The sequence below is a fragment of the Nomascus leucogenys genome, chromosome 14 (assembly GCF_006542625.1).
Source record: "Nomascus leucogenys isolate Asia chromosome 14, Asia_NLE_v1, whole genome shotgun sequence".
In the NCBI taxonomy this organism is placed as follows: Eukaryota; Metazoa; Chordata; class Mammalia; order Primates; family Hylobatidae; genus Nomascus; species Nomascus leucogenys.
In genome coordinates this window covers 35,422,864-35,432,749 of record NC_044394.1, presented here as the reverse complement: position 1 = coordinate 35,432,749, position 9,886 = coordinate 35,422,864, and the positions used below count along the sequence as shown (strand labels likewise).

Here is a 9,886-nt window from a genome sequence, read left to right as displayed (position 1 = left end):
TCTCATACACTGCTGATGGTAATGTAGACAGTACAACTTTGAAAAGCAGTTTACCAGTTTCTTAAAAAAAATTAAACCTATATCTACTAAATGATCTAGCCATTCCACTTGTAGGTGTTTGCCCAAGGGAAATAAAAGCATATATTCATACAAAGACTTGTGCACAAATGTTCATAGCAGTTTTATTTGTAATAGCTAAAAACTTGAAGTGAATCAAATTCCCATCAACTGTTGAATAAACTGTGATATACCTATATATTGGAATAACACTCCACAATAAAAGGAATACATTCTTGATGCATGCTACAGTATAGATGAATCTCAAAATAATAATGCTCAGAGAAAGAAGCCAAAGAAAAGTGTATACTGTATGATTCCATTTACATAAAATCCTAGAAAATGTAGACTAATCTAGAGTGACAGGAAATAGATCAGTGATGACAGGGGTGGGTGTCGTGTGGGGTGGAGGGATTACTAAGGGGCACAGGGAAGCCTTTGGGGGTGATGGAGACGTGCATTACCTGTGGTGATAGTTTCATGGGTATACACGTATATCAGAAATCGTTATATACATTGATATACGTAAATATGTGCTATTTATTGCATGTCAACTGTACCTCCATAAAGCTCCTAAAAATTAACTTATACACCAAAAGTCAGAAAAAAGGGGGAAAAAGCAAGGGAACATTTTAAAAATGAAAAGCAGAACACCAAGTAGAAGTATGACTAGGCCAGGCACGGTGGCTCAAGCCTGTAATCCCAGCACTTTGGGAGGCCAAGGCAGGAGGATCACTTGAGGTCAGGAGTTCGAGACCAGCCTCACCAACATGATGAAACCCCGTCTGAACTAAGAATAAAAAATTAGCCAGGTGTGGTGGTATGCTTCTATAATCCCAGCTACTCTGGAGGCTGAGGCAGGAGAATCACTTGAACCTGGGAGGCGGAGGTTGCAGTGAGCCAAGATAATGCCATTGCACAAGAGTGAAACTCTGTCTCCAAAAAAAAAAAAAAAAAAAAAGAAGTATGACTAAACGTATGTTTTCAGCATAAATATGAATGGACTAAACTATTAAAATTTTTAAGGGAGGGTTTCAGATTGGGTCAAAAAATGAAATCCATTGTCTGCTGTACAAAAGATACATATCAAATAGCAGAAATGTAAATGATAAAGGAATGAATGTGCAAAGAAACACTTAAGCAAATGTAACGGAAGGAAGAACAGGACAGGGTCAAAGGTTTAGGGGCCTGATTTACACAAAAAGCCCAATCCACACTGAAGACATCACAGTAGAAAACTTTTTTTTTGTGTTGAGTAACATACCGTACACTGCAAATAGTAACACCGTATTTGAATGTATTTAAATATCTAAAGCAAAAACAGCTGGGGGAATCTTAGTCTGTTTTTCCTGCTAAACAGATTACCTGAGACTGGGTCATTTATAATGAACACAGATTTATTTCTGTCACATCTGGAAGCGGGGAAGTTCAAGATCAAGGCACCAGCATTTGGTGAAGCCTTCTTTCTGTGTCATCCCATGGCAGAAGATAGAAGAGCAAGAGAGGGTGAGAGAGAAAAGGGGGTCTTTCTTCACCCTTTTATAGCGAAACTATTCCCATGATAGCAACACTAATCCATTCGGGACAGTGGAGTCCTCATGGCCTAATTATCTCTTAAAGATTCCGCCTCTTAGTACTGTTACAATGGCAATTAAATTTCAACATGAGTTTTGGAAGGGGTATTCAAACCATAGCAGTATATGAAGGAAAATAGACAAATAACAATTATAGCCAGGAGATTTTAACATGTCTCTCTGCCCCTCGTAATTGATACAAGAAATATATACATATATGGATATAGACTATATATATGAATTTAGACTATATATTCATATATTTTTATATGCATGAATTTATATATGAATATAGAGGATTTGAAGAATGTAACAATAAAAACATCTTGATTTAATAGACGCATATATATCCTTTAGGCAGAATGCACATTCCTTTTACATGGCCATGCGATAGTTACAACATGATAATTCACGAGAAACCTCCTTGCCTTAACATCCTCCTTATACCTAACGCTGGTGGGCTTCCTACTGCCGCTACCAACGATGCCCACCAGGGGACGACGTTTCCTTTCTCTCCTTCCTCTGCAGAAACCGGTCCAAGCAGGATGCCTTCCTTTTTCCGGCAGGCAGCCCCCAGCAGTACCATCACAAACCTTGGTCTCTTCTTGTCACAGGCAAAGGGATGAAGGATAAGTGGTGAGTCTCCTTACATTCAAGACCTTAGAATTCATTTGATTACTATGTCTGAGCAGCTATTGGCATCTATTAATAATATCTAGTGCTTGCTGCCCAACTTCCTAAGAAGTCCTCATCTTTTGGGCATCCAGAGTGATGGCCCCAGTCCACCTGGGTCTGTTCTCCAGGCCAAGAGATCATGCAGAATAGTGTACAGGAGCCCGGGGCCCCAGAGCCACACTGTTTGGCGTGAACCCTGATTCCGGTTCATGAACTCTGTGCCCTTGGGTAAGTCACTTAACGTCTCCAAGCCACAGTTTTCTCATCTGCAAAACAGGGAAATAATCAATATGGAAAAAAATCAGAATCTAGGGGAATAATTTTTGATGATTTAAGATTATTTTAATTTTAAACTTTTCAGTGGGGACACCATAACATTTTCCACTGATTCAGACCTCTAGACATTGGTTTCTACTATTTTTTAAAACTAATGCATGCACATACACACAAACACATGTGCACACACACACACACAGACACACAACTGCACACATCCAAATATGCATGCACACACACAGCCACACTCACATCATTGGCATCATTCTAAAATAAACTTAAAATTGATTATCTCAGTTTACATTGTTTTACCTGTTCAAAATATCCTGACTTCAGAGTTAGGAACAGGAGTGCTTCTCTAGAGGTGGGTCTTTGCTTTGTACAATCTCAGCATACAACAAAGATCATTTCTGACCAACACAACTGCTCTGAACCTTTGGCAGTGCAGGGTTTGCATATCATTGGAGGCTCAATACTCTAGACATCGAAGAGTTTTACATCAAGCTAAACATTTTAAGTTAAATATATTCTATCTTCCTACTTTTACAAATTCATCATGAGCTAGAAAGCTAGGTTCAAATGTAGAGTTCAGACTTGCTGGAGCTCCCCAGAGGAAAATGGCAGTGTGGGGAGAGGACCATTATCCTTCTGTTCCCAATGTTGTGTCCATCCCATGACACAGGTGGCCTTGTGAGCACACATGTGGACACCCAGAGCACATGTCCAGTCTTCATCCATACCCCCAGGCAAATGGCTGCTTTCTGGACACCCTGTGAGTCCCTGGAAAAATGAACTCTGGGAAGAACCTGTGTGGACCCTAGAAGTAGACTGCAGCTGTTTGGGCAGAGAATTTGGGGTCCTAGATCACCAGGGCACAGTGTAGCACCAGGTGAGCGTGTCTCCTTGGCCCCGCTCACTCCACCCTCATGAAAGGCATGGCCAAAGAAAGGGTCAGGCAGGGCCCTCTGAGGCACAGGACCCAAGCCCCTTTTATCGGGGTCTAAGGTCAGTATCGCTGCCTGAAGTCCCAAGGAGAGATCAGGAAACGGTAGTGACTCTCTGTGAAGTTCCTGAGAAGGCAGTGCAACATCCTCATTCCCATTCATTAAAAAACAAAACCTGACCACAGGCTTGGGTGGGAGATGTTTTATTATAAACAAGGCAAGACAAACGCTTGCCAAGATTTGTCTAAGACAGCTGGTTGATTTGTCAGTTTAACGAGGGCTGGAAAAAGCAAAGCCTCCTTTTGCCTTCACTGGGGTCTAAAGGCTGCAAGAATTTCCTCACGGTGATACTGACATTCAGTGACACCAGGAACCCTCTCGTGGTGTTAAAATCTTAATGGTGAGCCGTAGCAATGCTCTCCCTCCCACTCTTTGGCACTGGAGCATGATACAGACAGGCAGGAAGTGCGCTGGCCTGTTGTTGGGTCACTGTCATTCTGGCTTTCTCCCTTGTAGGGCTAGAAAACTAACTTTATCAGATCACCCAGAGGTGATCCGGCTCAGGATGACAACTTATTTGCCACAGATTGCACTTTTGGGTGGCTACTTCCTCAATGCATTTAGGGAGGCACCTTCATCGTATCTGTTAGCCATCTCCCAAACACTGCCACTCCTGGGAGAATACCATGGGTCTCGAATCCCGGCCTCTGTGTGACAATTCTCATCACTGTCACTAGAGGCAGCAGCATTTGCTGACCTGGCCTTTTGCTCTGGGCTTTATCCTAGCTGTATTGTCTATAAATATCACCCACAACCCATGAGCCAGCTTGCGGGGCAAATGGGATCATGTCTCTTACTTTCTTTCCACTCACTGTTTGGGCTCCACACAGCCATAGTGACAGAACAGCAAGCACTTCCCTCTTGAGGCCTCCCCGAGACGCATCTAGAGTTGTCCTAATACCCAGGGGGTGACTGGGTCCAAAACCCAGCTCACAGGCTTTGTGGCTCCTGTCACCCCAGGGTGCTATCCCAACATCATGGTGCTATTTCCTCTCTCAGCCCCAGCTGTCCTTGAGGGAGACAAGACCTAGTGGCTGTTTTCCTGGATGAGAAGGCAAGCTCCTCTGAGGTGCAGGGTGCGCTTCTTCCTCCTTGTCACTCCAGGACCTAGCAAGGCACCTTAGCTTATGCAGGGTAGAGGCTCAGACATTTATAGAACTAATTCAGAGCTATAGAACATTAGAGCTGGAAGAAGTTGAGATCACGTAGTTTACTGCTTTCCTCCATTCTACAGATGAGGAGACTGAAGCACAGAGGTGAAGCAGCTTGCCCGACGTCACACTGCTGCTTAGTGATAGAGCCAGTGCTAGACCTTGGGGCTCCTGACTGTTACTGTTGGAGGCTCTTAACCCACTGGGATCAAGAAGGTGTCAAGAGCTAGACTCTCTCTCCAGGAAAATGAACACAGACACAAAACCTTGCATATATGCTTCCGGGTAAAGAACCTGCCTGCATTTTGGTACCACTACCTGCTGGCCTGTCCTGAGCATGTTATATCATGAGAGGGCAGGTAAGTGGGGCTCTGGAGCCAGGCTGCTTGGGTTCAAGTCCCAGCTCTGCCACTGCTAGCTGTGTGGTTATTTAATGCCCTCACCTGTGGGAGGCTCACGCCTGTAATCCCAACACTTTGAGAGACCAAGGCGGGCGGATCACCTGAGGTCAGGAGTTTGAGACCAGCCTGGCCAACATGGCAAAACCCCGTCTCTACTAAAAATACAAAAATTAGCTGGGCATGGTGGCAGGCACCTGTAGTCCCAGCTACTCGGGAGGCTGAGGCAGGAGAATCACTTGAACCTGGGAGGCGGAGGCTATAGTGAGCCAAAATCGCACCACTGCACTCCAGCCTGGGCGACACAGTGAGACTCTGCCTCAAAAAAACAAAACAAACAAACAAAAAAACCAATCGTGATGCCCAGCTCTTTGGGTTGTTGTTAAACATGAAACAATTTGATCTGTTTAAAGCTTCTAGGCTGGGCGTGGTGACCTGTAATCTCAGCATTTGGGGAGGCCAAAGTGAGAGGATTGCTTGAGCCCAGGAATTTGAGAAAAGCCTGGGCAACGTGGTGAAACCCCGTCTCTACAAAAAAAATAAAAATAAAAAAATTAGCTGGGCATGATGGCGTGCACCTGTGGTTCCAACTACTCAGGAGGCTAATGTGGGAAGATGACCTGAGCCTGGGAGGTCGTCTGCAGTGAGCCAAGATCACACTACTGCACTCCAGCCTGGGGGACAGAGCAAGACCCTGTCTAAATTAAATAAATAAAGCTCCTAGAACCCAGCAGGACATGGAAGAAGTGCTCGGTGTCAGCTGTCATTATTATTATAACCACCAAGTGAGTCCCTAAATGAAGACCAACAAGCAGTCACAATTTGAAATTAGAAAAGGATTTTGAAATCCTGTGATGAATGTTTGATTTCATCTCCTCAAGTTTATACTCCAGCCCCAGATGGCAATCACAAAACAATGACTATCTTTTGAGGAAATCTTGCTTTATGTCTTAAACTCTCACTAGTGACATAGAATGTTCAATAGACGGTGGTTTCTTTTGCAGAAAGTTGAACAAAAAGCTTAAAAATAATACTTATCTCTGTGTTCAGGGAATTGGGTCATTTATATCTGGTGAATTGGCAGCACCCTCCCAGCCTTGCTGTCCTGCCACAAGGCCTCCCAGGGGCACTCTTCTCACACAGGAATCAACCAGGTTTTCTACATTCGTCTACATTCTTGCCTCAAATCCTTCCAGATTTAGCCTGGACCACATAGTGAGACCCTGTCTCTTAAAAAAAAAATTTATTTTTATTTTTATTTTTTCATTTAGCCAGGCGTGGTGGCCTGCACCTATAGCTACTCGGAGGCTGAGGCAGGAAGATCACTTGAACCCAGGAGGTCAAGACCAGCCTGGCCAACATGGCAAAACCCCATTTCTACAAAAAATACAAAAATTAGCGGGGCTTGGTGGTGCACGCCTGTAGTCCCAGCTACTTGGGAGGCTGAGGTGGTGGGAGGACCACTTGAGCCAGGGAGGTCAAGGTTGCAGTGAGCCAAGATCGTGCCATTGCACTCCAGCCTGGGCAACAGAATGAAACCTTATTTCAAAAAAAAAAAAAAAAAAAGAGGAAAAAAAAATCCTTCAAGATTGCCCGTGCCTCACTGGGCACGCCACTCATTCAACACGACTTGCAAGGATACCTTTTGGATCTGGCCCTAACTATGCCTCCAGGCTCACTTGCTGGACTTGAGGACACCATCCGGTGTCCTGACCATCCTGTGTTCCTGTGCCCACCTCACCTACTCCTCATCTGGCCCTTCAGTGCAAGTGTGGTCTCCCATGGCTCACTACCAGAAGGGGTGGTCTCACCATCCTCCACCCAGTGTAACTGCGGTGCTCAGCCCGGTGCCCAGCAAACCTGCTTAGGGAAAGAAAGCTCTGAAACCACAGGCACTCTGAGGGGCTGCCTTTCCTGGTGCAGAGAGCACAAGGCCCTGGAGGGCTTTCTTTCCTGGCTGGTCATTCACAGGTACTAGAGCAAGGATCAGGCCATGGTGCTGTGGAATCTTGATGGCATTAATTTAAAGTGTATCATTATTCATTACAAAAATCAATCTCCTTTCCAATAGCAAAAGGAGAAAAGACACTTCCCCTCCCCACCCCCAGTTTTTTTTTCCACCATCAAATAATGTTCCTCGGCCCCAGGGACGGGTAGAAAGCAACACCACAGAAGGACGTTGTTAAAATTTTCTTCCCACTGTGGTGATTGCGTTCCCAGAACTGATTAAGGCTAGAGCGGTTTGGCTTTCCTAGGCTGAAGGTTTAAGAAGCCATGTGAGGGGTTTGAAAGGAACAAGACAACGTTTTAGTCTAGGACATTCTATGCTGTTCCTTCCACATCATCAAGTCCCTAGAAATCTGACTAAATCTTGCACAAGCACCAGCAGCAGGGAAGTTGGCCCTGAGATGCCACAGCCTGACCTGGTGTGGAAGGCAGGATGGGCCCAGACTCTGGTCCCTCACCTGCCCCTGACTTCTGTGTAAGGCAGAACTTTCTGAAGAACCTCCACTTATTAGACTTTCTTTTCAGCCTATCAGCCCTGCCTTTGCAGCCAGCAGACTTGCATTCATACATCAGCATCTCTACTTACTGGCAAGGTCAATCACTCTCTCAAGGACTTGGCTTTTTGATCTGCAGAATGGGCTCTGTGGCCACCCTGGTCTCCTAAGGTACTGTGTGGGCCTCCCGGGATAAGGCAGGTGCAGCCCTCATACTATACCTGGAGCCAAGTGCTTCCCAAAGTTTCCTGTTTTTTATTATTATTATTATTATTATTTCCATTTTTAACACAACAAAACCAAAACTCAGGTTAAGGAATTTGCCTAAGAACAGGGCTGAGGCTGGAACCCCACGGAACTCCTAGCTCCAGCCCAGGGCTCTTTCCCAGGGGCCTGAGATGTCCTGCCCCAGTGACAACTGCACGATTCCTCCTCCATTCAAAGGGAGGAAGGTGTAATGAATGTTTTCAGGGTTCCAGATGCTGAGATGAAAGGAAGCTCTGGGATGTCATTACCCAGCCTGTCTATCTTATCACTGCCTTTGAAGTTTATTTTGGTGGCAGGGCATGACGATTTCCTTGCATCTGGTCCCTGTGGCCACTTCACTGGGCCCTCGACCTGCCTTTGCCCTTGCCAGCCCCTGAGCCTTGCCCTTCAGGCCCTCTCTGGCTGGCAGATGGGGCTCCTGGCAGGAAAGCCCACCACCCGCATCAGTTCCGAGCAGAGATAGTGGAGGGCAGACTGGAAGCCATCCAACCTCACCCCCATCCCCAAATGGCCCTCTTCATACAAAAGGCACTGTCCTTCAGTGTCCCCTCACTGCTTTGCTCTTTAACAGTGTGAAGACTCCTGGGAGGGTGACACATTACCACAAAGGTGTGGGCCACTGCCTTTAGGATTGGTGCAATTTATGGCAATGGATGGGAGAAGGGTAAGTAACAAGGAGGGAGACGTGGAGGCCGCAAGACAAACCTCTCCTCCCTCACAATTACAGGGAAGGCTGAATCATTAAAGACATGAATCAGATTGATTCTCGTGGCTTTAAAAACAAACACCACAGGACCAGCGTGACCTGACAGCCTGTTCTTATCCACAGAGGCTTGTGGTCTCCATTGAAAAGAAGCAAAGACAGCACGTCCCAACTCAAAAGACTGTGTCATCCCAAAGGGTGAGACCATCATTCTTGTTCTTCCATATAAGAAAGAGACCCATGATCCTAGGCTCCTGTTTTCGTGTCACTGTGGGCTTGGTTGGGTCATTTTGGCACCTGGAGGGGAGCAGGCCATTGAACATGGCAGGAGAGGCACAGACTCAAAGTGACAGGGGCAAGGTGAGTGTTATGGGAGCATTCTGTTCCACTTCCTTTCTCCAACCTTCCAGCCATTGCTGGGAGCCCCAGGGTAAGGAGGATGCTGAGGTATGGGAAGCAGAAGAGGACAGTGGTCCTGACATTGCATCCTCTCAGAGGCAGGGTGAGCCTTTCTCTGCTAGAATGCCCTCTGTCATGTCTGGGCTCATGAGAAGAGGGCGAAACTCAGGAAGTGGGCTGGAGGGATGCCAGGATGGACACGTTCTCAAATATCTCCCCCACTGCCTTTCACCAAGTTTGAAATTCTGTCTCTCACTTATCATGTATTGCATTTATTTAGTTCTCCATGGAACCTCTGACTTTTTTTTTTAGATGGAGTCTCGCTCTGTCACCCAGGCTGGAGTGCAGTGGCACGATCTTGGCTCACTGCAACCTCTGCCTCCCGGGTTCAAGCGATTCTCCTGCCTCAGCCTCCTGAATAGCTGGGACTACAGGAGTGTGCCACCACGCCTGGCTAATTTTTTGTACTTTTTAGTAGAGACCGGGTTTCACCGTGTTAGCCAGGTTGTTCTCAATCTCCTGACCTGGAACCTCTGATTTTTAAGAGCTCCTTTTAAAATGCAAACTCACCTTTAAGCGGTAACATTAAAATATTCCTATCAGCAAGCTGGAAGAACCATCTTTACAGGGAGGGATGGAGCTAGGCCACTTAACTCAGAGAGAAGGGCAGCCAGGTGACCTAGTGGTAAACCTGCCAAGCCAGGAACAGAAAATCTGTTTTCCATGCTGTTATAGGTTGAATTATTATTTGCAAATAAGGTCATTGCAGATACAGTTAGTTAAGATGAAGTCATACTGGAGTAGCATGAGCCTTTAATCCAGCATGACTGGTGTCCTTATAGAAAGATGATGCGAACATACAAAAGGAGGATGCCATGGGA

General features: G+C 45.9%; 1 long non-coding RNA gene across 1 annotated transcript; it reads left to right on the top strand.

The window, feature by feature from the left end:
* Positions 1–1,909: 1,909 nt before the first annotated feature.
* Positions 1,910–8,798, top strand: LOC115838307. Its single transcript, XR_004033316.1, has 3 exons — positions 1,910–2,267; positions 4,821–5,096; positions 8,631–8,798. It is a non-coding gene; the product is annotated as an uncharacterized LOC115838307 (long non-coding RNA).
* Positions 8,799–9,886: the final 1,088 nt, after the last annotated feature.